This window comes from Rhinopithecus roxellana, chromosome 13, assembly GCF_007565055.1.
Source record: "Rhinopithecus roxellana isolate Shanxi Qingling chromosome 13, ASM756505v1, whole genome shotgun sequence".
NCBI classification, from domain to species: domain Eukaryota; kingdom Metazoa; phylum Chordata; class Mammalia; order Primates; family Cercopithecidae; genus Rhinopithecus; species Rhinopithecus roxellana.
In genome coordinates, this window is record NC_044561.1 from 7,715,160 (window position 1) to 7,741,070 (window position 25,911).

General features: G+C 41.8%; 1 protein-coding gene and 1 pseudogene across 1 annotated transcript in view; one reads left to right on the forward strand and one right to left on the reverse strand.

Annotated features, from left to right (window-relative positions):
• The window catches only part of ATXN10 (ataxin 10), a 187,307-nt gene that overhangs the window by 108,628 nt on the left and 52,768 nt on the right, over nt 1-25,911 (forward strand). The window lies entirely within an intron of this gene.
• Nucleotides 762-25,891, reverse strand: LOC104675308 (annotated as a pseudogene).

Consider the following 25,911-nt stretch of genomic DNA (forward strand, 5'->3'; position numbering starts at 1 on the left):
CCTTACCACTCCTACAGAAGGAGGGGATGGGAGTGGGCAGGGGACAGATATGTGCACACAGACGACTGGGAGGGCTAGACATAACAGGAGGCCACTGGTCCTGGGCATGGGGCTGTGTCCCTGTCTCTGTGCTCACATCTGGACCTCAACATAGGGCCTGTTAGCTAGATGCTCCCTCTCTTAAGTGGCTCGATGGAGATTTTGTAAGAAATTGAGACTAAAGTTGGACAACACAAACATTGTGAGGGTTTGTAGAAGGGATGGGTGCTTGCTGAAAGTTTATATTTAGTCCATATTTAGTTGTCTTTATTCTGTTCAAACATTTTCTTATTTGCTTGTTGAAGCAGGTTCAGAAATGATTATTTGGTAGTGTTTCAGTTTTATTAAAATGCAGTTAATACTGGAAAATATGGTTAGAATTAGGTGACTGCCAAATGTGGCTTTCGGCAGTGTTAGCCTGCATAATAACACTGTTTTTCTCCTTAGTGTGACTGTTTATAATAAAAATGTGACTTGCAGTATTGTTATTGAGAGAGGTTTAGTGAAAAACAGCATTTGAGTAGTTTCCATGCTTAAAGTTTTTATTTCTTCATTAGTGCCTTATGTCATGACCTGGATCTTCAATTTATTCAGCACAGTAGCACTAATGAGAAATATTTCTACAACCTTTAACCTGTTATATCATTCAGCCCCTCACAGCCAGCCTGTGAGGTAACATTAATATCCTTTTGCTGTTGTTTGAAACCTGGAGCTCCCGGAGATTAAGCCGAGCCGCCGTGGGCACCGACATCCATGGCCACTCCACAGCCCATTGGTTCCGTCCTTGGCCCACACATGACCCGTGTGCTAGAGGGTGACCCGACTGAGAGAGCCCAGGGCTGTGCATGAACACCCTTCAGCATGTCCTATTACCTTTCTGAACTTTAGTTTTCATGACCTCAAAATCAAGATATTCTCTGTAAGCCTATGGTTAACCAGAGGTAATATTTTGCAGAATAAAAAAAAAAAAAAAACACCCGTTGTGTAAAGGCTTCAGTAATTGTTTCCATTTCTTTCTGTCTAAAACTTAATGTGGAGCATGGCTACCTTAATCATAAACCACCCATTGGTTGATTTGTTAATAAGAACTAATCTCTTGATAGCACTTTCCATTCTATAAAGCACTTTCATGAGCACATCACTGAAAAAGGTGTTTGAAACGAAGATGATCATATCTGCGGGTGTGATGCGTGACACGGATATTTTGTCTGACTACCCTTCATTTTTTTCCCCCTTAAAATTTTCCTGTCTCAGGAAAGTTCACACACCCACCACCATACAAAGTTTTTCGTACAATTTACACTCCCTGATACCTTTTTTCTTTTTTTTTTAAATGTCAAAGTTGGAACCCTGCTCTAAGGGAATTAAACTGTGATATGGAAGAGAAATTTGGACTTGAAGGCCAGGCAACCAGGTTCTGAAGCCTGCATGGCTCAGCTGCCCACTAGTTGTGTGATCTGGGGCAAAAGTAATTGAGCCTTAACTTTCTCAGTGGAGAAAATAAAAATAATGCGTGCATTATGTCTTGCTGCATTGCTGTAAAAACAAAAGATAATATATGTAAAGTATATAACGTAATGCTTGATATATGAATATCACCCAAAATACTAACTGCTGCTGCCACTGTTTTTTTAAGCATTGGTATTCTAATTAAATTATGTTTTTGCCAGTGATTCTGAGAAAAATAAGAGTGTTTTAAAGTTTCTTCATGGAAGAATCTACACCGTTTTCAGCTTTTTATTCCTATGCATCATTTTTGCATATAATTTCTCAATAAATGTATTGAACTTTTTGAGGCAAATAATATGTCATTTGAATAATGGACAACGTTGAACTTGAATGATTTTATGTTTGCATGAGCATTACTTTTAAATAAACCAGAAAGCTACTGTTATATTTCAGAAAATAATTCATTTGGGTTTTCCTGTTCAAACTTTGCCATGTTGCTTCTAAGTGACACCTTACTTACTGAGATGGATCAGCCTCAGGGAGAGGTTTGTCATACTTCGTTACATACTGAATAGCCTATAATTATCAAGATTATATCCAGTTAGCATAAAGTGCTGTTTAGTTTCTGTTATGTCGTTGTTACCATAGCTGGAGTCGGGTGGGTGTTTAAACCTTTGTGAACCCAAAATTCTTTAATGATGATGAAATATTTCATGTTTTAATATTCTCTGAGTATGTGTTCAAATGTTTTACCAGGTATGTGTTTTTTACAGGTTCATATAATATATAAAATGCATTTCTGTTCCAAGAAAAATACAAGTGGTAAACAGTTAGGAGAGAGCTTGCATATTTTCCTTTATTGTCCTGTCTGATGATTAATGCATTCAGCTATGTTCAGCCTCACGTTTAACCAGGTTAGTGTTTAGTTTGGTTAGGCTGTTTTCCTTATGAGAACAGAAATGGCCAATCCTGTGCCCTGCCTGTCTTCCAGATGGAGTCTTTGCATTGTTTCCAGATCACAGTACTTAATGTAAGGTCAGATTTTCTTGTGAAAACAGATTTTGGATTAACTATGTCTGTGCACTTGCACGCACCCCTCCACACCTGCCTGTGCACTTAAGCTCTAGCTGCCTGCTGGAGTCATGGTTCTGATTTCCAGGATGCAAATGAGAGTTGAGATTCTGCTTTATAGCCTAAAAATGCAAAAGCAAATTCTTACTGCATGGTTGGTCTGCAAGTCTCCCTTTCATAGAGACCATGAGATGTAGTGGAAAGACCTTGATTCTTATGAAGATTTAATGTAGGGGTTGGCAGACTATGCTGTCGGCCTCTATTTGTAAATAAATTTTTATTGGGACATAGCTGTGTCCCTTTGTTTAATATTGCCTGTGGCCATTCTCATACTACAGCAGCACAGTTGAATAGTTGCAGTGGAGACTGTATGGTTTGCAGAGTCTTAACTATGTATTTTCTAGCCCTTTACAGAAAAAGTTTGCTGGCCCCTGACTTAATGCAATAAAAAACTCAGTCGTTGGAATCCCAGCTCTGTTATGCAATAGCTGTATGACATCGATCATGTTCTGTAACCTCTTTGTACATTAATATGTCATTTATCCATTTACTCATTGAATATGTATTATGAACTTACTATGTGCCAGGCACTGTTCCAGGCTCAGGAAATACAGCAGTGGACAAATACTGGCCCTCATAGAGCTTGCGTCTCAGTGAAGCTTCCCTTTATGAGGATGATGGTAGATGCCTAGTAGGGAGGATTAGATGAATTAATATATGATACCTGTAAAGCATAAGTAGAATACATGCTCCGTGATGTTCGTTATTATTATGACGCCAGATATAGGGTTGTTAATGTGTAAAACAAAGTAGAACCTCTGTTCAGAGTTGGAACCCTTATAATTCCATGTTTACTATTCTTGAGGTTTTTATTGAAATAATGAATGATTAGAAGTAATTGGGCATATATCTGGTACAATTAGCCTAAAAAAGAGAGAAAGGAGCTTGTATGAAATTAGGATTCTCCATTAAGTAAATAAAATAGTGTCACTGATTTCCCAGCTAAGAGCAGTCTGAGGTTGACAGGATTGTTCTTAGTACACAGGATGGCTTAGATGGAAAAGATGAGAATGGAAAAAGTAAACATTTGATTAATATATGACATTAATACTAGTTTCTTTGTATACATTCAATTTTGATAATTAATTAATTTGATATTTGTACAGAAAGGTCCTAGGATGTGAGCACTCTCCATCTTGGCACTCAGTCATGTCTGGTGAGTGGAATGAATACGGAGTATCAGAGGATCTAGAAGCTCCTGATTGTATGAGTTGGGGAAAATAATTTTGCTGTATTCCTCATTTGTAAAGTAAGGAGACTGGACTGAGGTTTTCCAGGCTCTTTTCAGCTCTGAGTGTGAGATTTATGAATTTTCTCTGTGACCAGATTCCCCAAAATAAAGCTTTGCGTTGTTCTCTCCTGCAAGAAGCCGCCACTTCTTCCCTTTCGTAATGAAGCAACACCTTTATTTCTTCATGTTTCTAAGTACAGAATGCATAATATTGGAGTAACAGGGCCCCACTCATCTTGAGAAATTATCAGTTTCTTCAGCTTCTTAATGAGGATAATTTTCTTTCATGGGCCTTCTCTGTAAGTAGAAGTATGATTTTTGTTGGACCACATAGTCACTGAAGGCACTTTCCAGTTCTGGCATTCTGAGACTCCAGAGTATAATTCAGAAGACTAAAGATGAACTGGAAGGAAGAGGGTTATGTTGGGCTTTTGTTGTTGTTGTTCTTTTAAGGAGGGCAACCTCCACAGCTGGGAGCGAGACTAGACTTGCTGTTGGGGTGAGTGGCCGTCTTGCAGGACGCAACCAGTAGTGATTTCAGGCCTCAGTAGGCATCCTTGTCATTTTTATGTGGTGTTTATGTAGTATCCTTTTTCCTCTAACGCTCTTCCTTTGGCACATAACCCTGTAAGAAAAGTTGAGATCTGAAAGCACAGATGCTGTGAAATGACCAATTCTGTATTGCCTTGCATGGTTACAGACAAGAAAACTAATCTAGCAGAGATGAAATAGAATTCGTACATACTTTTTGAGAGTATAAAGAAAAAGAATCATTGGTACTTTATTTGGAAATATGCCATTCTTCTGGAGTTTTCATTTTCAAAATATTTAGGAATTAATAATATTTTTTGAAAAAGAATCTCTGGTTGATAAAGAAGTAAAGTGGAAAAGTATACTCTAATAATTTTACCAATCAGGAGTCCTTGCACTTAAACATTTAAACTTAATATTATCTATGAGTTTTCATATCTAAGTATTCTACATTCATGAAATTCCAAATACAAAGGCTTATACGGATAAAAAGGCAGACTGTATCATCTTTTTTTTTGAGACGGAGTCTCGCTCTGTCACGCAGGCTGGAGTACAGTGACACGATCTTGGTTCACTGCAACCTCCACCTCCCAGGTTCAAGCGATTACCCTGCCTCAGCCTCTGGAGTAGCTGGAATTACAGGTGTGCGCCACCACGCCCAGCTGATTTTTGTATTTTTAGTAGAGATGGGGTTTCACCATGGTGGCCAGGCTGGTCTTGAACTCCTGACCTCAAATGACCCACCTGCTTCAACCTCCCAAATTGCTAGGATTAGAGGCATGAGCCACTGTGCCCGCCGGACTGTTTTCTCTCGTGAGAGCAGGGTGTGAAAGCCCCCTTGTTGCCCGTTTCAGAATTTATGCAGTGTGATGGGAGGAGATCTGGCTCTGGAGTCAGGCAGACTAGGTTCAACCCTGGCCCTGCTGTGGAGTGGACGTGACCCTGTGCCAGCCTCTTTCACCCTCTGTAGAGTGGGATAACAGGAAGTCTTGCCTCAGAGGCTCATAGGGAAGATTAGGTCAGATACTACATGTAACGTGAACCGTGTGAACAGTGCTGGCAAATGCTTAGTACATAACAACTGCCTTTATTTTTGTTTGCACAAATATATCCTAATCTTCTGAAATCTAAACCTGGATCATTGACTTGTGTCTTCATTTGCGAATGGAAGTCCTTTGGCACCTTAAAAACAGTACGTTGGGGATTGGACTTGGGGTTCTGGATTAGGGTGGTACAGATGCGCTTCCCTGAATCTCTCCAGCTAAATACATCCAGAACCCTGTCATCATATATGAAGCAATCATGGAAACACTGACAGGTAGGGAGAAGATGGCATACTGGCAAGGGGCCTTGGGACTCAGAAACGACAAGGTGGCAAGTTCCCTGGGTTTTCTCCGACTGATTAATGTTAGAGAAGCTGTCAATCCAGAAACACCAATGGGTGCAGACCAGAAGGCCCCGAGGAAAGCTCACTCTTTCTCCCCAAAGGACCAAGAAGGGGGCAACTTAAGACAGAAAACTTTTAGACAATAAGTGCCCTATTTCAACCAAACACCACGGAAAAGAATGTGGCCCCAGCCCACCAACAAAGGCCGAATGGGGAGCCTAAATAGAAACCTTCCCCTGCTTATAATGAGGCACCCCTCACCCCTGCCAGGTGGTGTCAGAGAAGATGGAGCTGAGAGCCAGGTTTTTATCCCTACTGGGCAGTAATGAGGCATTCCCCAAACCCCACCCAGCTGCACTGTCAGGGAGCACGAACAACCAGCTCTGCCCAGCAGTAGTGAGGCACCCCCCTCTCCCCAGGTGTCAAAGGAGGTTGAGTGAGAGACCTAGATCTTCACCACAGCCTGGCAGTAGTGAGCTGCTCTGCCTTCCATGTGCTAGTGTTGAATGAGCTCTGCTAAAATAGGAGACTTAAACTTAAGATTCAGTCTTCTCATACCACTACACCCAAATGTTTAGATTACAATTAAAAATCATGGGTTACACCAAGGACCAGGAAAATCTTAGCTTGAGTGAGCAAAGGCAGTCAACAGATGCCAATACCAAGATGATGACATGGATGTTGGAATAATCTGATGAGGATTTCAAAGCATCCATCATAGAAATGCTTCTGTAAGCAATTAGGACCACACTGGAAACAAATGAAAAAATCTCAGCAAAGAAATAGAAGGTACAAAGAGAAGCCACGTGGAAATTTTAGGACCGAAAAAGACAGCAACCTGAAATAAAAAGCCAAAACTCAGTGATTGGGTTCAGTGGCAGAATGGAGATGCCAGAAGAAAAAATCAGTGAACTGGAGGATGGAGTAAAAATTATCCTGTCTGAACAACAAAAAGAAAATAGACTGTACAAAAAAGTTAACCAAGCTTCAGGGATATGTGGGACTTTAATAAAAGGCCGAAAAAGTATTCAAAAGAATAATTTCCTCAATTTGGCAAAAACCATAAACCTAGAAATTCAAGAGGGTCAAGACTGGATTGCGTTTCTTTGGTATAGCTTTTGAATAGCAAATGACTCAACTCTGGAAATTTCCGTGATCCCATTAACCCATCACTCCTGTTAAAACAAGAAAGGATCTCTTATCAGTCTTTTATTCTTCATGATTCCAGGCTATTGGCCTTAGTCCAGGATACATCAACCAGCATTTTCAACAAAAGTGACAGTGTTTCTGCTAAATATATTGTTTTGCTAAACCAGCAATTACACTGGTATATATCCTGTAGAAATGAGTGCTCATGTCCACCAAAAGCCATGTACACAAACGTTCATAGCAGCCTAATTTATAATAGCCCAAAACTGGAAACAACCCACGTGTCTATCACTAATGGAGTGGATAAATACATTATGGTATTCATACAGGGGAGTATTACACAGTGGTGACAGAGGAAGCTTCTGGGATGTGCAGCAGCTGGGCGCAAGAGAGTGCCTACTGTATGACTCCATTGATCCAAAATCCCAGAAGTGGCCAAAGTAATGTAGGACGATAGAGGTTAGAATACTAACTTCTAGTAGGGGTTATGAACTGGGAGAGGACACAAGGGAGTCTCTGGTGCTGGAATGTTCTCTGTCACTATATGAGTGGTAGTTACACATCTGCCTACATATATAAAACTTGTATAAGTGATACATGTAAGATTTATGCACTTTACTGTAATAAATTAAATGTTAAAGAAATGTTTATAGTCATCTCTTCTTACCCATGGGGGATATAGTCCAAGACTCCCAGTAGATGTTGAAACTGAGGATAGTACCAAACCCTATGTATGTGAGTTTTGTCCTATGCATACATACCTGTGGTAAAGTTTAATTTATAAATTAGGCACAGTAAGAGATTAACAACAGCAACTAATGATAAACTAGAACAATTACAACAATAGATTGCTTACAATTTCACAGATAGATTTGTTCATACTATTATTGATCTTAGCAACCTCAGCGTACAGTTTTTTTCTTAAGTCTAGAACTTTGACCTTTTCACTGAAAGGAAGCACTTTTTTTTTTTTTTTTTTTTTTTTTTTTTGAGACAGAGTCTCGCTCTGCCGCCCAGGCTGGAGTGCAGTGGCCGGATCTCAGCTCACTGCAAGCTCCGCCTCCCGGGTTCACGCCATTCTCCTGCCTCAGCCTCCCAAGTAGCTGGGACTACAGGCGCCCGCCACGTCGCCCGGCTAGTTTTTTGTATTTTTAGTAGAGACGGGGTTTCACCATGTTAGCCAGGATGGTCTCGATCTCCTGACCTCGTGATCCGCCCGTCTCGGCCTCCCAAAGTGCTGGGATTACAGGCTTCAGCCACCGCGCCCGGCCAGGAAGCACTTTATGGCTTCTCTTTGGCATGTTCAAATTGGCGGTATCACTACTCTTGTACTCTGAGGTGATTGTGAAGTAAAATAAGGGTTCCATGAACACAAGCACTGTGATACCATGGCAGAATGGCTGGGGAGCATGGATAGTGTGGATGTGCCGGATGAGGGAGGATCCAAGCCCTGGGAGGGATGATGAGAGGTTTTCTTATGCTCTCAGCATGGCGCACAACTTAAAAAACAGGAGTTGTTTATTTTAGGAATTTTCCACTTAATAGTTTCAGACCACGGGTAACCGAAAATCGCAAAACATGAATCCTTGCATGGGGGGGTACAACTCTGTGTTCTTTTCGGAGACACCAGTCTCCGAAAATTCTTTCTGTTGCCTTCAGGACAAAGTTGAAACTGGTAAGCTTGGCCTTCAGGGCCGCCGCTGATTGGGCCTTCCTGGCCGAGTCAGGTGTCCTCTTCTGTGTTCCCACGGGCCTTAGTGTTTCCCCCCAGTGCTGGATGTGAATGGTGCTTCTTGCTTGTCTGTGGGGCCTTCTCTCTCCCTTGTCCCCACCCACATCCTGACATTGGTAAGAGCAGTACCTGTGTCTGATTCACCTTTTAATCCCCAATACAAGGTCTGTCACAAAGTAGCTTTCTTTTAAATGTTTATCAAATAAATAAATAGAAGATTAAAAGACGCGCCAGGTGCCAGGTGTTAGCACACAGAGAAATAGGTCTTGGAAAAGTACCTGAAAATGCTGTCGTCATGTTTGTATCATGCTGATGGCACGATTCCCGAGTGCACTGAGGCAACGGTCAGACTTCTTTCCTGTAGGTCAAGGCTGGTGAGAGTTTGGCACTTGAGGTCTCTTCCTAGGTCTGCCGAGGCTGGCAGCCTACTACCCGCATTTGTCCCTGACTGCTTTGCAGGCCGGCCCCTGTCCTACAGCAGGCCAGGTCTGTGTCATTGGCTGTCCCTCTCCCCTTCTTAATCCTCAACACTTTCAGTTGCACGCTTTGAGGTTTTCCAGCACATTTCATGTTATTTCAACCATTCTCTCTTCTCTGAAAACCCGAAATAGTTACCTGCAATTTGTGTGGTGCAATTTTTAAAAAAACGCGTACATTTTTAAATTAAGCAGATCTGGGCTTTGCCACTCATTAAGCTCTGTGACCGTGAGCAAGGTAACCCTTATAGATCTCATTTTCTTTATCTGTCACCTAGGAACATCATTTTCTACCTTGCAAATCATTAGGAATACCAAATATTTGCATGTAGGAGATTTGTAATATAATAGGATACTTGGTGTATGTTTCCTTTCCCTCTCCTATTTCCCATTTTCAAGCAGAGCTAACACGGTTTCTAAGACACATGATCTTGATTCGTAAGACATAGTCCCCTAATTATAATCTGCACCCCGAGTGTCACATTGCACAGTCTGCCTCAGGTAACAGTGGGGCTTCCACATGTCTCGCCTTGGAGGTCTGTGCTAGGCTGTCAGGAGGTGTGGATGGCAGGCAGGGGAGAAGGGACGGGACGTTGGCTTCCCGTGGGCTCACCTGTCGACTGCCTCCCTATGCCCAGGGGACACACAGCTTAGAGCAGGGCCCAAATGGACATCCTGGCTATTGTTACACATTCCAGATAGTCATTTCAAGGGCTGCTGTGTGGTAGATTCCCAGCACAGGCTGGACACTTGAGTTTCCAGCAAGCCTTTTATTTTTTTATTTTTTAAACACCATGGGCAAGCTGATCAACAGTTTCCAAAGCATTATTTATTGATGGCACGGAGCTTATCATAATACAACAAGCAACTGAGATTCTGTCCATGGGTTAAAAATTAAAGACTGAATGTGTTCATGACAGAATTCTGTTTGTTCAGGCACTGAAGTATGACATTGTAGATGATGCATTATGGGTGGGGATTGCACCCCAAGTAGCAGAGGCAGAATGCATATTTTTAAAAACTTGCTGTATGGGTTATTTTTGTTCTGAATGTAGCTGTGCATGTTAGCACAGATGTGCCAAAACAACTTTTCAGAGCTGCTTTGTTTTCTCTGCTGCTGCCATGGTTTACCCATCCCTTTCTGGTATTGTTGCTTTCTCAAGTCATGTCTTGTGGTACTTTAGGGAGGCTACTAAATAGAGTGGAGTTTTAAGTAATGTGCACTCAAGTACATTAGAGATAAATTCACTTCTTGATTCATATTTTCTCCTGCTTCTACTTAAAAATGGGGATCTTTCATCTAGCTCTTTAAATACTTCACTGGCCAGCTTTTGACATTTTGCCTAATTAAACTGTCTTAAAGAAATGACAGTAATGGAAAACTAACACTGCTTATACTTTTTTTCTTACGATTCAGCTAGTTTAAAGTTCTTTAGAAAGAATGCAACAAAAATGCCCTAAGCAGAAGGACAAATAAAAGATGATATTAAATTCTCCCATTTTATTGAGCACTTTCTAGAAGCCAGGTATTGTGTATGACTTTCTGTTTTCTTACCGTTTACTAAAATGACACCTTCTGTTTGCAGTAGAGCTTTTTGGCCTGTTTTTCATGAGGCCAAAACGACTCACCTAAGTTCACATGGCTGAGCAGGTGGCAGTGCCAGGCTTAACTCAATGCTCCTGGGTCCTATCCCTGCTTTCTTGCCATTACCCCCTGTTCTGTGGAAGTCTGAGGAAGCCGCGAGGCTGAGAGTCAGAGACAGTCCTGTGCCAAGGATCTGCACCGTCCTGTAGGAGGGGTATACTTGGCAGCCTCCGAGCCATGTCCTCCTGGACCAAACATGGGAAGATATTTTGCATTCCAAATCAGTTGAAAATACCTTTCTGACATTTAGCACTAAGGTTTCTGGTTGTTTTGCACAAAGCAGACAAATTTTGTAGCTATGCAGTGATACGACATTCATTCACCAAATATTTTTTTCATCTTGTAATCAGAAATATAACTAGCTTCTTAAAAGTCAGTTAATTTCATTCATTATTTAAACAAAGATTTTATCTGCTAGTTGAATAATTCATGAGGAAATTGCACTAAATTCAGATGTGAATGTTTGCTAAAGAAAAGATAGTTGCTAATTTTTCTGGAATTTGGTAGTTGAACTCAGAGAATATTTGTATTAATCACATTGTTTTTTGTACTTCTGGGTACTTTAAGAGCCTCTGCCATTACTATTCTTGAAAAGCATCTTTATTTTGTCACAAAAGCTTGGAGAATGCTGCTTACTACTTTACCCTATTGAGTTTTGCCGTGGAATTGCAGTATCATTCTTTCTGGATTCCTTTCTTTTTGGAGGTGTCATGGGGAGCAGGGTTAGTTAATGGGGTGCAGTCTCTGACATTCTCGGCCCCACTGTGTTCCTGTGTGGCCACTGAGGCCCCATGCAGTGGTGCAGTCCTTGTGTGAGAAGCTGGGCGCCAGCGCAGCCCACACTTTATCACCCATCCTGCCAGGGCGTTGCTTCCTGGTCGGAAGGATTATTGGTTCTTCCTTACTTAGGTCTTGTACGCACTCCAAGTGCAATGCCGTGGGCACATCTCAGCTGGTCAGCAAAACTTGTACTACTAAATGCCTTTATCTCATAAAATCTTAATTTATAAAATGTAGGCAGCTGGAGGAATGCTCAACCTTCCTTTAAGGCAAAGGAAAGCCCCAAATAACATTTTTTACCTATCAAAAAAGCAGTTTAAAAAATCTGCAGCATCAGTCAGAAAAAGGGAAGCATGGACAGTTCTAGGGGTGGTATGAATCGGGAGAACCCTCTTGGGAGGCGTTTTAACGGTATGTCTCAAAGACAGTCAAAGATGGTTTGGTTTTGTTTTTGTCCAGTAATTCTTTTGGGAATTTCTCCAAAGGAAATAATCAGTGATGAGGTTAAAAAAAATTGTATATATGGATACTCATTACATTGTTGTTGAAAATTTAGTCATGATGCAAATGTCCTGAAATGTTCAGTAAATTATGGAGGTCGTAGTGACTGAATAGAATATTCTATAAAAAAAAACACATTTTCGAAGAATTTTTATTATATGAAAAGATCTAAAATACTATATATATAAAGATGATCTTCATTTTTTAACAAATTAAGTATAAGTATTTAATATATGTTCATTGAAAAACACAGAGAATTTTCATGGATAGGATCTGTCCTCATCTCAGGGTTGGGGCTTGGCTCCTGAAAGAAGGGTCAGACCCTAGAGTATTCAGCTGGGCTGCAGTGAGATTTGAGGGTGACGATCCTCTAGCTGAAACAGACTTTAATTCTCATTGACTCCAAAACTGGAGGTGGTACCTTTTTCTGTCTACCCCTGTGTCTTGATGTGCCTCCTGGCCCCTTTTCCCTCAGGGCATTAGGGAGACAGGAGGACCCAGGAAATGCTGAGTGTCCTGGCAGTTTCCTTCCTACCTTCTAGCCTCCAGTTCCCGAGCCTGGCATTTGCTTCTTTTGGCCTTGGGTACTCAGTAGACTTACTGTATGGGAAGGAATGCTGTCCGTTTGTCTTGAGTTGAACTTTCTCATCAATACTTCTGTGGCTCTTCCCATATCCCAGCTTTGGACAGAATAGTCAGTTGGAATTAAAATAATTTAATGCACTTTAGTGAGGTATATATGTATGTGTGTGTTATTCCTGTATAATGTTAACAGAACACAGTAGGAAATTTGCATATTTCACAGCCCACAGTTTGGAAATACATTTCTGAAAGAAGCTACCCTGAAAACAATCAGTGGGTAAATCATCTGATGATCACTGGAACTGTTAAAGAAAATCTTGTGCAATTTCAGTGACCGATGATCTTTTTCCAGGAACAAAAATATTCATATCATTTACAAATTAATCTTATCAGGAATGAGTGTTTACATTTGCCTACAATATTTAGTGTGGATTGCTCAAATACTTGGTGCCGATGCCAGGGTTATACAAGGAGCAATATACAAGATTTCTCTCCTGAGACCTTTATGTCCTGAGCCCTTTGCTGTCTCCATCTACCCCCTTTAGGAGATTTCCAGTGCCCTAGATTTAAGGGCCATTTGTGTGCAGATGACAGCAGAATGCCTGTTGAGCCCAGACATGTCCCGGGGGCTCCACACTAGGGGACATACCTGCTCACATTCTCAATGTATGAGAGATAGAAAATATATAACTGCTAACATTTACTTAGGTGTCTCGTCTCTAAGTGCCTCCCGCAAAATATGCCCAAACTGTGCTCTTGAGTCCCGCATCCCCAGATCTTTTCTTTGCCCTCTCAGCAAATGATCCCACCACACATCCAGCTCAACCAGACTCTTAGAATCTTCCAGTTGTTTCTTTCTCTTACCACCACTGTCCTAGAGAGCAGTTAGTGTCTGATCTACCTTTACCGTATATCTCATATCCACCTGCATCTTTCTGTCCCCACTGCTGTCGCAGCCTTCAGGCCTGCATCACCTTTCATTCAGCGTCCACAACCGCTTCCTCACTGGCCTTCTTGGTGCCACTCTTGCTCCTTTTCATGCAAATCTAAGTTTTTTTCCTGATTTCCAAGACTTTATATTTGACCCTTCTGTGAATCTGAGTCACCTAGGGAGGTTTTAGTTCATTCGTTAGTTAGAGACATGGTCTCCCTCTGCTGCCCAGGCTGCAGTGCAGTGGCACAGTCAAAGCTCCCTGGAGCTTTGAACCCTTGAGCGATCCTCCCGCATCAGCCTCCCAGGTAGCTGGGACTACAGGCTCACATGCCACACGCAGCTAAGTTTTAATTTTTTGTAGAGATGAGGTCTCGCCAGGTTGTTCAGACTGGTCTCGAATTTGTGACCTCAAGTGATCCACCCGCCTCACCCTCCGAAAGCACTAGGATTACAGGCATGAGCCACCATGCCCAGCCAGGAGCTTTTAAACTATATATCTGTGCCAGAACCATCACCCCCAAGATACGGATTAGGTTGGCATGAGGTGGGGCCAAGAGATGGGTAGTTTTTACAGCTCCCCGGGAGATGTAGATTCACAGTAAGGATGGAGAGTCACTGCTCTGTCAGTGGTTCTTCAGACTGTATCAGTACATCATCATGATCTGAAAGGCTCACCTGACCACCCCTCCAACCTGACCACCCCTCTAACCTGACCAGCCTCTAACCTGACCACCCCTCTAACCTGACCAGCCTCTAACCTGACCAGCCTCTAAAACCGTCTGTGGCCGCTCTCTCAATCTCTAGTAGACCATCTTAATATTTCTTTTATAGGAATTACCATAATCTGTAAATGTATTTTTAGGTATGAATTTACTCACCTGCCTCCCCCCGGCTAAGTTTCATTCAGTACATATCTGTTGGTTGTATTTGGACCCTGCAAGGGTGGAAGGTGAGCTTTTGCCTCTCACACGCGTATATTTTTTTCACCAAATCATTGTTAAGTATCCCAGGACCAGGCAAGGGATGCAAGGATGAGTGGAAACATGGTTCTTGTCATTGAAAGCCCCAGAGTCTAATGACAGAGTGAGACAAGCAAATAAATAGCTGCTCTGCTCTATAAACGCTATACAGCCCGACTCAAAGAGGGATTCGATTGTCACCGCCCTGGGAAGGGGCCAGTGAAGGGCCTGGAAAAGTTAAGGGTTAGTATTTAATACAGCTCTCTCCATGACATGAAGAAGAGAGGGAGAGCCTTCTAAGCCGTCCAGCCACTTTGTGGTGATGGTGGTGGTGGTGCACTGATGAGTTGGGCGTAGCTTTGGCCATTAGGGATGTAGGAGCGTGTCCTTCCTTTGGAGAGAAGCTCAGTTTGTCAGGACCATCCTGCTCCCACCTTCATGAGGCTGCTTTGCCAACTACACTCCTTTTTTTCCTCTTGGAGCACTGTTAAGGAGTGGAGGTTTTACCCCCAGAAGACTCTTAAGTGGGTCAGCACAACACATAAATCTAATTAACTGCAAAATCACTTTGACCTCAAGGTGGAAAATTCATTCCGTATTAAGATACTCCAATGAAAGGCCTACATTCATCGTAATAATAAAATGCCCATAAGAGACACTCCATATTTGAATATTAATTCTATCTCATTATCAGATTCCCAGAGGAGATCTTAAAATCCAAAGATTACATTGCATTTTAAATTAAAGTCCAAAGGCATTAAAGTCCAATTCTCTTGCCCATGTATGTTCAAATAAATTGAAATTCAAAATATATTCTCCCTGATTTCTTATTCTGCACAATCCCAGTTAGAGGGGCTCTTCGTGCCTGTGTAGGGTCAGGATTTTTTTTTTTTTAACAGCTGCAGCCTGGACTGTCTCTTGCTGGAATGTGTGTGTTTCTTTCAGGAACACCCAATACCAAACCTCTGATGTGCCTCACTTCTTAAAATTAAAAAAGTTAACAGGACACAGGATTATCAAAACACTGACCCCCACCCCACACATACACCAAAGTTAGAAAACAAGCCAATTCCTGGTCTTCCAATAGTTACCCCAAGCAAAAGTATGTCCCCAGAAACCAGCACTTCTTACCCATTGCCAACTAGCAGACCATAGCAGAAAGTCTGTGATATCTGAGGGAAAGATGGAGAAAGTCTGCATTTCTGCTTCACTAGATTTCAGTTAGTCGCTGACAGTTGCGGGGCTAGACATTTGGGAGCAATCTCCTCAGTAATTTCTTGGATCTTGCTGTCAGTAATTCCAGTGAGTCAAGACCATGCCTTTCTTTCTCGTGGGTTTTGTAGGACCCAGTCGCAGTTTCTGTTCGAATAGCCACTGAAACATCTACGCTTTTCTGAAATTCACTTTAAGTGTGTTAGAACACAGTGCGTTTTCATTCCTCTTTATATCTTTTTATCCTGACCTTCGATATCTTATTTCCCATTTCGTTTATTTTTATTGTTTATTTTTCAGGACAGGGTCTCTCTCTCCCTCTCTCTGTCGCCCAGTCTGCAGTGCAGTGGCACAGACATAGCTTACTGTACTCTCGAACTCCTGGGCTCAACCCATCTTCATGCCTTAGCCTCCCCAGTAGCTCGGACTATAGTCACGCACTATCACACCCAGCTAATTTTTTAAAAAATTCTTTATTGAGATGGGGTCTCTCTATGTTGCCCAGGCTAGTCTCAAACTCCTGGCCTCAAGCCAGCCTCCCTCTTTAGCCTCCCAAGGTGCTCTTACTCCAAAAAAAATTACTGTTTTCCAGCTAAATCAGCTTTATTGCTTTAGTTTGTTTTTATTCTTTCATTGTTTCTGTTCTAATAGACTGAAATACTTTTTACATAACTCTAGTTCCTCTTTGATTTTCTGAGCATCCTTGATTTCTAGAGATAGAACGTTCTAAACAAAGACCTTTTAAAATTATAGTATTTTATTGAATTTATTTTTCTATATCAGTGCTAGGAGACAGTATCCGTGTGTTTTCTTCTGGTCTTAGCATCTATGTAAACTTTCCTTTACCTATGACACTTACTATAGGTTTCTGACACATAGCCTTTTTGAAATTAAAAAAGTTCTCGGGGGGCGGAGCAAGATGGCCGAATAGGAACAGCTCCAGTCTCCAACTCCCAGCGCGAGCGACACAGAAGACCGGTGATTTCTGCATTTTCAACTGAGGTACTGGGGTCATCTCACTAGGGAGTGCCGGACAATCGGTGCTGGTCAGCTGCTGCAGCCTGACCAGCGAGAGCTGAAGCAGGGCGAGGCATCGCCTCACCTGGAAGCGCAAGGGGGAAGGGGATCCGTTTTCCTAGCCAGGGGAACTGAGACACACAACACCTGGAAAATCGGGTAACTCCCACCCCAATACTGCGCTGTAAGCATACAGGCACACCAGAATATATCCCACACCTGGCCGGGAGGGTCCCACGCCCACGAAGCATCCCTCACTGCTAACACAGCAGTCTGCCGCGATCTATCCGCAAGGCAGCAGCGAGGCTGGGGGAGGGGCGCCCGCCATTGCTGAGGCTTAAGTAGGTAAACAAAGCCGCTGGGAAGCTCGAACTGGGTGGAGCTCACAGCAGCTCAAGGAAGCCTGCCTGTCTCTGTAGTCTCCACCTCTGGGGACAGCGCACAGCTGAAGACCAACAGGGGAAGTAGCAGGAGCCGGTGCAGACGCGAACGACTCTGTCTGACAGCTTTGGGGAGAGCCGTGGATCTCCCAACGCGGAGGTTGAGATCTGAGAACGGACAGACTGCCTGCTCAGGTGTGTCCCTGACCCCTGAGTAGCCTAGCTGGGAGAAATCCCCCACTAGGGGCAGTCTGACACCCCACACCTCACAGGGTGGAGTACACCCCTGAGAGGAAACTTCCAAAGGAAGAATCAGACAGGTACACTCGCTGTTCAGCAATATTCTATCTTCGGCAACCTCTGCTGCTGATACCCAGGCAAACAGGGTCTGGAGTGGACCTCAAGCAATCTCCAACAGACCAACAGACAGTCCTTCTGACTGTCAGAAGGAAAACTATCAAACAGGAAGGACACCTATACCAAAACCGCATCAGTACGTCACCACCATCAAAGACCAGAGACAGATAAAACCACAAAGATGGGGAAGAAGCAGGGCAGAAAAGCTGGAAATTCAAAAAATAAGAGCGCATCTCCCCCTGCAAAGGAGCGCAGCCCATCGCCAGCAACGGATCAAAGCTGGTCAGAGAATGACTTGGACGAGAGGAGAGAAGAAGGCTTCAGTCCATCAAACTTATCAGAGCTAAAGGAGGAATTACGTACCCAGCGCAAAGAAACTAAAAATCTTGAAAAAAGAGTGGAAGAATTGACAGCTAGACTAATTAATGCAGAGAAGATCATAAACGAAATGACAGAGATGAAAACCATGACACGAGAAATACGTGACAAATGCACAAGCTTCAGTAACCGACTCGATCAACTGGAAGAAAGAGTATCAGCGATTGAAGATCAAATGAATGAAATGAAGCGAGAAGAGAAACCAAAAGAAAAAAGAAGAAAAAGAAATGAGCAAAGCCTGCAAGAAGTATGGGATTACGTAAAAAGACCAAATCTACGCCTGATTGGGGTGCCTGAAAGTGAGGGGGAAAATGGAACCAAGTTGGAAAACACTCTTCAGGAAATCATCCAGGAGAACTTCCCCAACCTAGTAGGGCAGGCCAACATTCAAATTCAGGAAATACAGAGAACGCCACAAAGATACTCCTCCAGAAGAGCAACTCCAAGACACATAATTGCCAGATTCACCAAAGTTGAAATGAAGGAAAAAATCTTAAGGGCAGCCAGAGAGAAAGGTCGGGTTACCCACAAAGGGAAGCCCATCAGACTAACAGCAGATCTCTCGGCAGAAACTCTCCAAGCCAGAAGAGAGTGGGGGCCAATATTCAACATTCTTAAAGAAAAGAATTTTAAACCCAGAATTTCATATCCAGCCAAACTAAGTTTCATAAGTGAAGGAGAAATAAAATCCTTTACAGATAAGCAAATGCTTAGAGATTTTGTCACCACCAGGCCTGCCTTACAAGAGACCCTGAAGGAAGCCCTAAACATGGAAAGGAACAACCGGTACCAGCCATCGCAAAAACATGCCAAAATGTAAAGACCATCGAGGCTAGGAAGAAACTGCATCAACTAACGAGCAAAATAACCAGTTAATATCTAATGGCAGGATCAAGTTCACACATAACAATATTAACCTTAAATGTTAATGGACTAAATGCTCCAATTAAAAGACACAGACTGGCAAACTGGATAAAGAGTCAAGACCCATCAGTCTGCTGTATTCAGGAGACCCATCTCACATGCAGAGACATACATAGGCTCAAAATAAAGGGATGGAGGAAGATCTACCAAGCAAATGGAGAACAAAAAAAAGCAGGGGTTGCAATCCTTGTCTCTGATAAAACAGACTTTAAACCATCAAAGATCAAAAGAGACAAAGAAGGCCATTACATAATGGTAAAGGGATCAATTCAACAGGAAGAGCTAACTCTCCTAAATATATATGCACCCAATACAGGAGCACCCAGATTCATAAAGCAAGTCCTTAGGGACTTACAAAGAGACTTAGACTCCCATACAATAATAATGGGAGACTTCAACACTCCGCTGTCAACATTAGACAGATCAACGAGACAGAAAGTTAACAAGGATATCCAGGAATTGAACTCATCTCTGCACCAAGCGGACCTAATAGACATCTATAGAACTCTCCACCCCAAATCAACAGAATATACATTCTTCTCAGCACCACATCGCACTTATTCCAAAATTGACCACATAATTGGAAGTAAAGCACTCCTCAGCAAATGTAAAAGAACAGAAATTATAACAAACTGTCTCTCAGACCACAGTGCAATCAAACTAGAACTCAGGACTAAGAAACTCAATCAAAACCGCTCAACTACATGGAAACTGAACAACCTGCTCCTGAATGACTACTGGGTACATAACGAAATGAAAGCGGAAATAAAGATGTTCTTTGAAACCAATGAGAACAAAGATACAACATACCAGAATCTCTGGGACACATTTAAAGCAGTGTGTAGAGGGAAATTTATAGCACTAAATGCCCACAAGAGAAAGCAGGAAAGATCTAAAATTGACACTCTAACATCACAATTAAAAGAACTAGAGAGGCAAGAGCAAACACATTCAAAAGCTAGCAGAAGGCAAGAAATAACTAAGATCAGAGCAGAACTGAAGGAGATAGAGACACAAAAAACCCTCCAAAAAATCAATGAATCCAGGAGTTGGTTTTTTGAAAAGATCAACAAAATTGACAGACCGCTAGCAAGGCTAATAAAGAAGAAAAGAGAGAGGAATCAAATAGATGCAATAAAAAATGATAAAGGGGATATCACCACTGACCCCACAGAAATACAAACTACCATCAGAGAATACTATAAACGCCTCTACGCAAATCAACTAGAAAATCTAGAAGAAATGGATAATTTCCTGGACACTTACACTCTCCCAAGGCTAAACCAGGAAGAAGTTGAATCCCTGAATAGACCAATAGCAGGCTCTGAAATTGAGGCAACAATTAATAGCCTACCCACCAAAAAAAGTCCAGGACCAGATGGATTCACAGCTGAATTCTACCAGAGGTACAAGGAGGAGCTGGTACCATTCCTTCTGAAACTATTCCAATCAATAGAAAAAGAGGGAATCCTCCCTAACTCATTTTATGAGGCCAACATCATCCTGATACCAAAGCCTGGCAGAGACACAACAAAAAAAGAGAATTTTAGACCAATATCCCTGATGAACATCGATGCAAAAATTCTCAATAAAATACTGGCAAACCGGATTCAGCAGCACATCAAAAAGCTTATCCACCATGATCAAGTGGGCTTCATCCCTGGGATGCAAGGCTGGTTCAACATTCGCAAATCAATAAACGTAATCCAGCATATAAACAGAACCAAAGACAGGAACCACATGATTGTCTCAATAGATGCAGAAAAGGCTTTTGACAAAATTCAACAGCCCTTCATGCTAAAAACGCTCAATAAATTCGGTATTGATGGAACGTATCTCAAAATAATAAGAGCCATTTATGACAAACCCACAGCTAATATCATACTGAATGGGCAAAAACTGGAAAAATTCCCTTTGAAAACTGGCACAAGACAGGGATGCCCTCTCTCACCACTCCTATTCAACATAGTGTTGGAAGTTCTGGCTAGGGCAATCAGGCAAGAGAAAGAAATCAAGGGTATCCAGTTAGGAAAAGAAGAAGTCAAATTGTCCCTGTTTGCAGATGACATGATCGTATATTTAGAAAACCCCATCGTCTCAGCCCAAAATCTCCTTAAGCTGATAAGCAACTTCAGCAAAGTCTCAGGATACAAAATTAATGTGCAAAAATCACAAGCATTCTTATACACCAGTAACAGACAAGCAGAGAGCCAAATCAGGAATGAACTTCCATTCACAATTGCTTCAAAGAGAATAAAATACCTAGGAATCCAGCTTACAAGGGATGTAAAGGACCTCTTCAAGGAGAACTACAAACCACTGCTCAGTGAAATCAAAGAGGACACAAACAAATGGAAGAACATACCATGCTCATGGATAGGAAGAATCAATATCGTGAAAATGGCCATACTGCCCAAGGTTATTTATAGATTCAATGCCATCCCCATCAAGCTACCAATGAGTTTCTTCACAGAATTGGAAAAAACTGCTTTAAAGTTCATATGGAACCAAAAAAGAGCCCGCATTGCCAAGACAATCCTAAGTCAAAAGGACAAAGCTGGAGGCGTCACGCTACCTGACTTCAAACTATACTACAAGGCTACAGTAACCAAAACAGCATGGTACTGGTACCAAAACAGAGATATAGACCAATGGAACAGAACAGAGTCCTCAGAAATAATACCGCACATCTACAGCCATCTGATCTTTGACAAACCTGAGAGAAACAAGAAATGGGGAAAGGATTCCCTATTTAATAAATGGTGCTGGGAAAATTGGCTAGCCATAAGTAGAAAGCTGAAACTGGATCCTTTCCTTACCCCTTATACGAAGATTAATTCAAGATGGATTAGAGACTTAAATGTTAGACCTAATACCATAAAAACCCTAGAAGAAAATCTAGGTAGTACCATTCAGGACATAGGCATGGGCAAGGACTTCATGTCTAAAACACCAAAAGCAACGGCAGCAAAAGCAAAAATTGACAAATGGGATCTAATTAAACTAAAGAGCTTTTGCACAGCAAAAGAAACTACCATCAGAGTGAACAGGCAGCCTACAGAATGGGAGAAAATTTTTGCAACCTACTCATCTGACAAAGGGCTAATATCCAGAATCTACAAAGAACTCAAACAAATATACGAGAAAAAAACAAACAACCCCATCAAAAAGTGGGGAAAGGATATGAACAGACATTTCTCAAAAGAAGATATTCATACAGCCAACAGACACATGAAAAAATGCTCATCGTCACTCGCCATCAGAGAAATGCAAATCAAAACCACAATGAGATACCATCTCACACCAGTTAGAATGGCAATCATTAAGAAGTCAGGAAACAACAGGTGTTGGAGAGGATGTGGAGAAATAGGAACACTTTTACACTGTTGGTGGGATTGTAAACTAGTTCAACCATTATGGAAAACAGTATGGCAATTCCTCAAGGATCTAGAACTAGATGTACCATATGACCCAGCCATCCCACTACTGGGTATATACCCAAAGGATTATAAATTATTCTACTACAAAGACACATGCACACGTATGTTTATTGCGGCACTATTCACAATAGCAAAGACTTGGAATCAACCCAAATGTCCATCTGTGACAGACTGGATTAAGAAAATGTGGCACATATACACCATGGAATACTATGCAGCCATAAAAAAGGATGAGTTTGCGTCCTTTGTAGGGACATGGATGCAGCTGGAAACCATCATTCTTAGCAAACTATCACAAGAACAGAAAACCAAACACCGCATGTTCTCACTCATAGGTGGGAACTGAACAATGAGATCACTTAGACTCGGGAAGGGGAACATCACGCACTGGGGCCTATCATGGGGAGGGGGGAGGGGGGAGGAGGGAGGGATTGCATTGGGGAGTTATACATGATATAAATGATGAATTGATGGGTGCTGACAAGTTGATGGGTGCAGCACACCAACATGGCATAAGTATACATATGTAACAAACCTGCACGTTATGCACATGTACCCTAGAACTTAAAGTATAATAAAAAAAAAAAAAAAAAAAAAGTTCTCTAGTTTTCTGATAATCAAAAAAATCATAAATAGGGGCTAAGCACGATCGGGTCCTTCTTCTGTGATGGTTGATATTATTATGAGTACATTAATGAGGTTCATTATAGATTTTCTGATCCACTTGAATCTATTCTTGCATTTTGAGAAAAGTCTGCCTGAACATGAAGTGTTATTGTAGCATGTTTAATTTAGTTATGCTAATATTATTTCTAGAATATTTTAGGGGAAGGGGATATATTTTCATAAGTTAAAAAGGCCTTTAATTTCTTTACAGTGGTCTATCTTTCCTGGTTTTGGAACAAAGTCACACTAGCCTGGTAAAATAGGTTGGAAATCTTTCCTTATTTTTCTGTTGTTTTGGAACAACCTGTATATAAAATAGATGTTCTGTTTCTTGCAAATTGGGTGGAACTCACTTGAGAGCTATCTGCGTCTTTGTATTTGTTAGTAAGTCTTGGTCATTTTAGTATCTTTAAAAATTTTTGTTCTTTTAATATTTTTTCTTATTTTCTTTTCAGGCACAGTTTATTTTGGAATTCAGATAAGAACTGATACTTATAAACATTCCAAATGTTAATAAACATTTTTTCTTCAAGGCAATTACCTTTTCTTAAGATCAATCTTAGCACAATCCTATGCAAAAACAAAAATTTTTAGAAGTCTAAATAGATTAAAATAGGAGAAATCAACTCTACCCTTCTCATAGAAATTATTCTGAAAGAATTAGAAGATTCAATGATATAAATCAGATTAAGAGGGGGTAGACTTAAATTTAGTGCCTAAAATATAATTATATTTCACGAAATAAGACCGTTATTTTTCTTTTTTTCTTTTTTTTTTTTTTTGAGAGGGAGTCTTGCTCTGTCACCCAGGCTGGAGTGCAGTGGCGCGATCTTGGCTCACTGCAAGCTCCGCCTCCCAGGTTTACGCCATTCTCCTGCCTCAGCCTACCGAGTAGCTGGGACTACAGGCGCCGCCACCACGCCCGGCTAGTTTTTTGTATTTTTTAGTAGAGACAGGGTTTCCCCGTGTTAGCCAGGATGGTCTCGATCTCCTGACCTCGTGATCCGCCCGTCTCGGCCTCCCAAAGTGCTGGGATTACAGGCGTGAGCCACCGTGCCCGGCGAGACCGTTATTTTTCTAAAGAGGTCATCTAGGCTGGCTTTTATGCTGCTCTAGTTTCATCTCACTAAGAGGGAGGGCAATCAATAAACTGGTCTTACCAAAAAGTTTCCACTTTTTAGTAGTGAGCCCACTAGCTTTAGGTAACTTAGAAGTTCGTCTTTTTCCCCTGGGTAACCACTTTTTCTCCACTGTTCTTGTAGTTGTTGTAATAGAGCCCTGGTTTCTTTTCCCCCAAGAAATGCCCACTTTTCTGGTGTCGTGCCCACTGAATAGGAACTGGAGGAAGGGACCACAGCTGCTCTTCCTTTAGGGGATGATGCTCTTCTTAGCTCTTCGGTAGTTCACATATGTAAGAAGTCACAGCAAGTTCCCTAAAGTCCCTAAGAAAGTCTTGGTAGGGTTTCAGTGGCTCTGAACCATCTATTGCTTTAATTCAGTCTTTTGTTTTTAACTGTAAATAAGCCAAGGTTTTTCTCTTATTTTGAAATCGTCAACCTCCAATCCAATTTTGTAACATCATTCTGTACTTTGAATAATGAGGCCAAAAGAGTCATTGGCTTTGGTGAAAAACCTTCGACATTTTTACTGACTTTGTTAAATTCTTCTAAACTTGCGTTGGCAGTTACCCCTACATAAGGAGCCACATGAAGATCATAGATAAGGTGAATCAAATGATTTACATATTTACTGATAAGAGCTTTTTTAGTTCCACCCAAATGCTTTCTCCTAATAGCCCAGCCAGGCCTTTTGCAGGCTTTGCAGTTGCTTCTCAGGACCATGGTCACCAGGTTTGTCTACAGTTCTCCCACAAAACCTGACTTACCTTAAAATTCAAAAACAATTTTATTGTACTCTGTTGATGTCCAACAAACTTTTCTTATTTTAAAACATCTCCATAACCATTGAATTAGATAAAGTACCATCGAAACCTAAAGACATAGAATTGATTGCTAGAGAGCTTTGTGTTCAGCATCTCCTAGTCAGTTGTGAATTTGTCCTCAGCTTGTCTTCCATCAGTGACAACATCAATCCAGAGTGTAGTAGTTTCAAAGTTGTCTTCACGAAGCCTGGCAGTAATTGTTCTGTGCTTTTCTTCTGTCCATCATCCAAATACCAGCTGACGGAAGCATCTCCTGCATTTGAATAGGGGTAACAATGGTAGCAGAGTCCACATCTTGAGGTCTTATTCCATTTAATAAATCCCTCACTGCTCCTTCTGCTATTCTGAATTCACAGTTCTCTTTAACAAATAATTCTGTCAGGCTCTTCAATCTTTCTGTGACAAATGACCAGAATTCTGGAGCCTGCACCTTCATTTTAGGCAGCTGTTGCTTCAGAAGTCACAGTCTATTCCACCAGCCTTTGCCAAGGATGCAGGTGCCACAGCATCTCAAGAGAAATCACCAATCACACAGCTCCATGCTGAGGCCCTCTTGCCTGCTACTGAGGAGCTCTTGCCACCCCAACTCCTACCTTTCCCCAATGATGCAGGACAGGCAAGCCCCCAAATTTGAACTTAGCCTGGGAAGGTTCTTGGCTTTGCCCAGGAAATAATTCAAGGGTGAGCTGGTAGTGGTAAACAGCAGCTTTGATTGAAGCAGCAGTGTATAGCAGCAGCAGAGGTGCCGCTCCTTGCAGAGCAGGGCTGCCCTATAGGCAGTGTGCCCAGAATTGCAGCTCAGAGGCAGGTCTGCATTCATATTTATACCCAGTTTTAACTATATGTGAATTAAGGGGTAGTTAATGCAGAAATTTCTAGGAAAAGGGTGGCACCTTTCAGGTCGTCAGGTTGTTGCTATGGAAAGGGGCGGTAACTTCTGGGTGTTGCCATGGCAGTGGTAAACTGACATGACATATTGGTGGATATGTCTTATGGAAAATGGCTTCCACCCGTGACCTACCTGTTTTAGTTAGTCCTCAATTTGGTCAGGTGTCCGAGCCCCACCTCC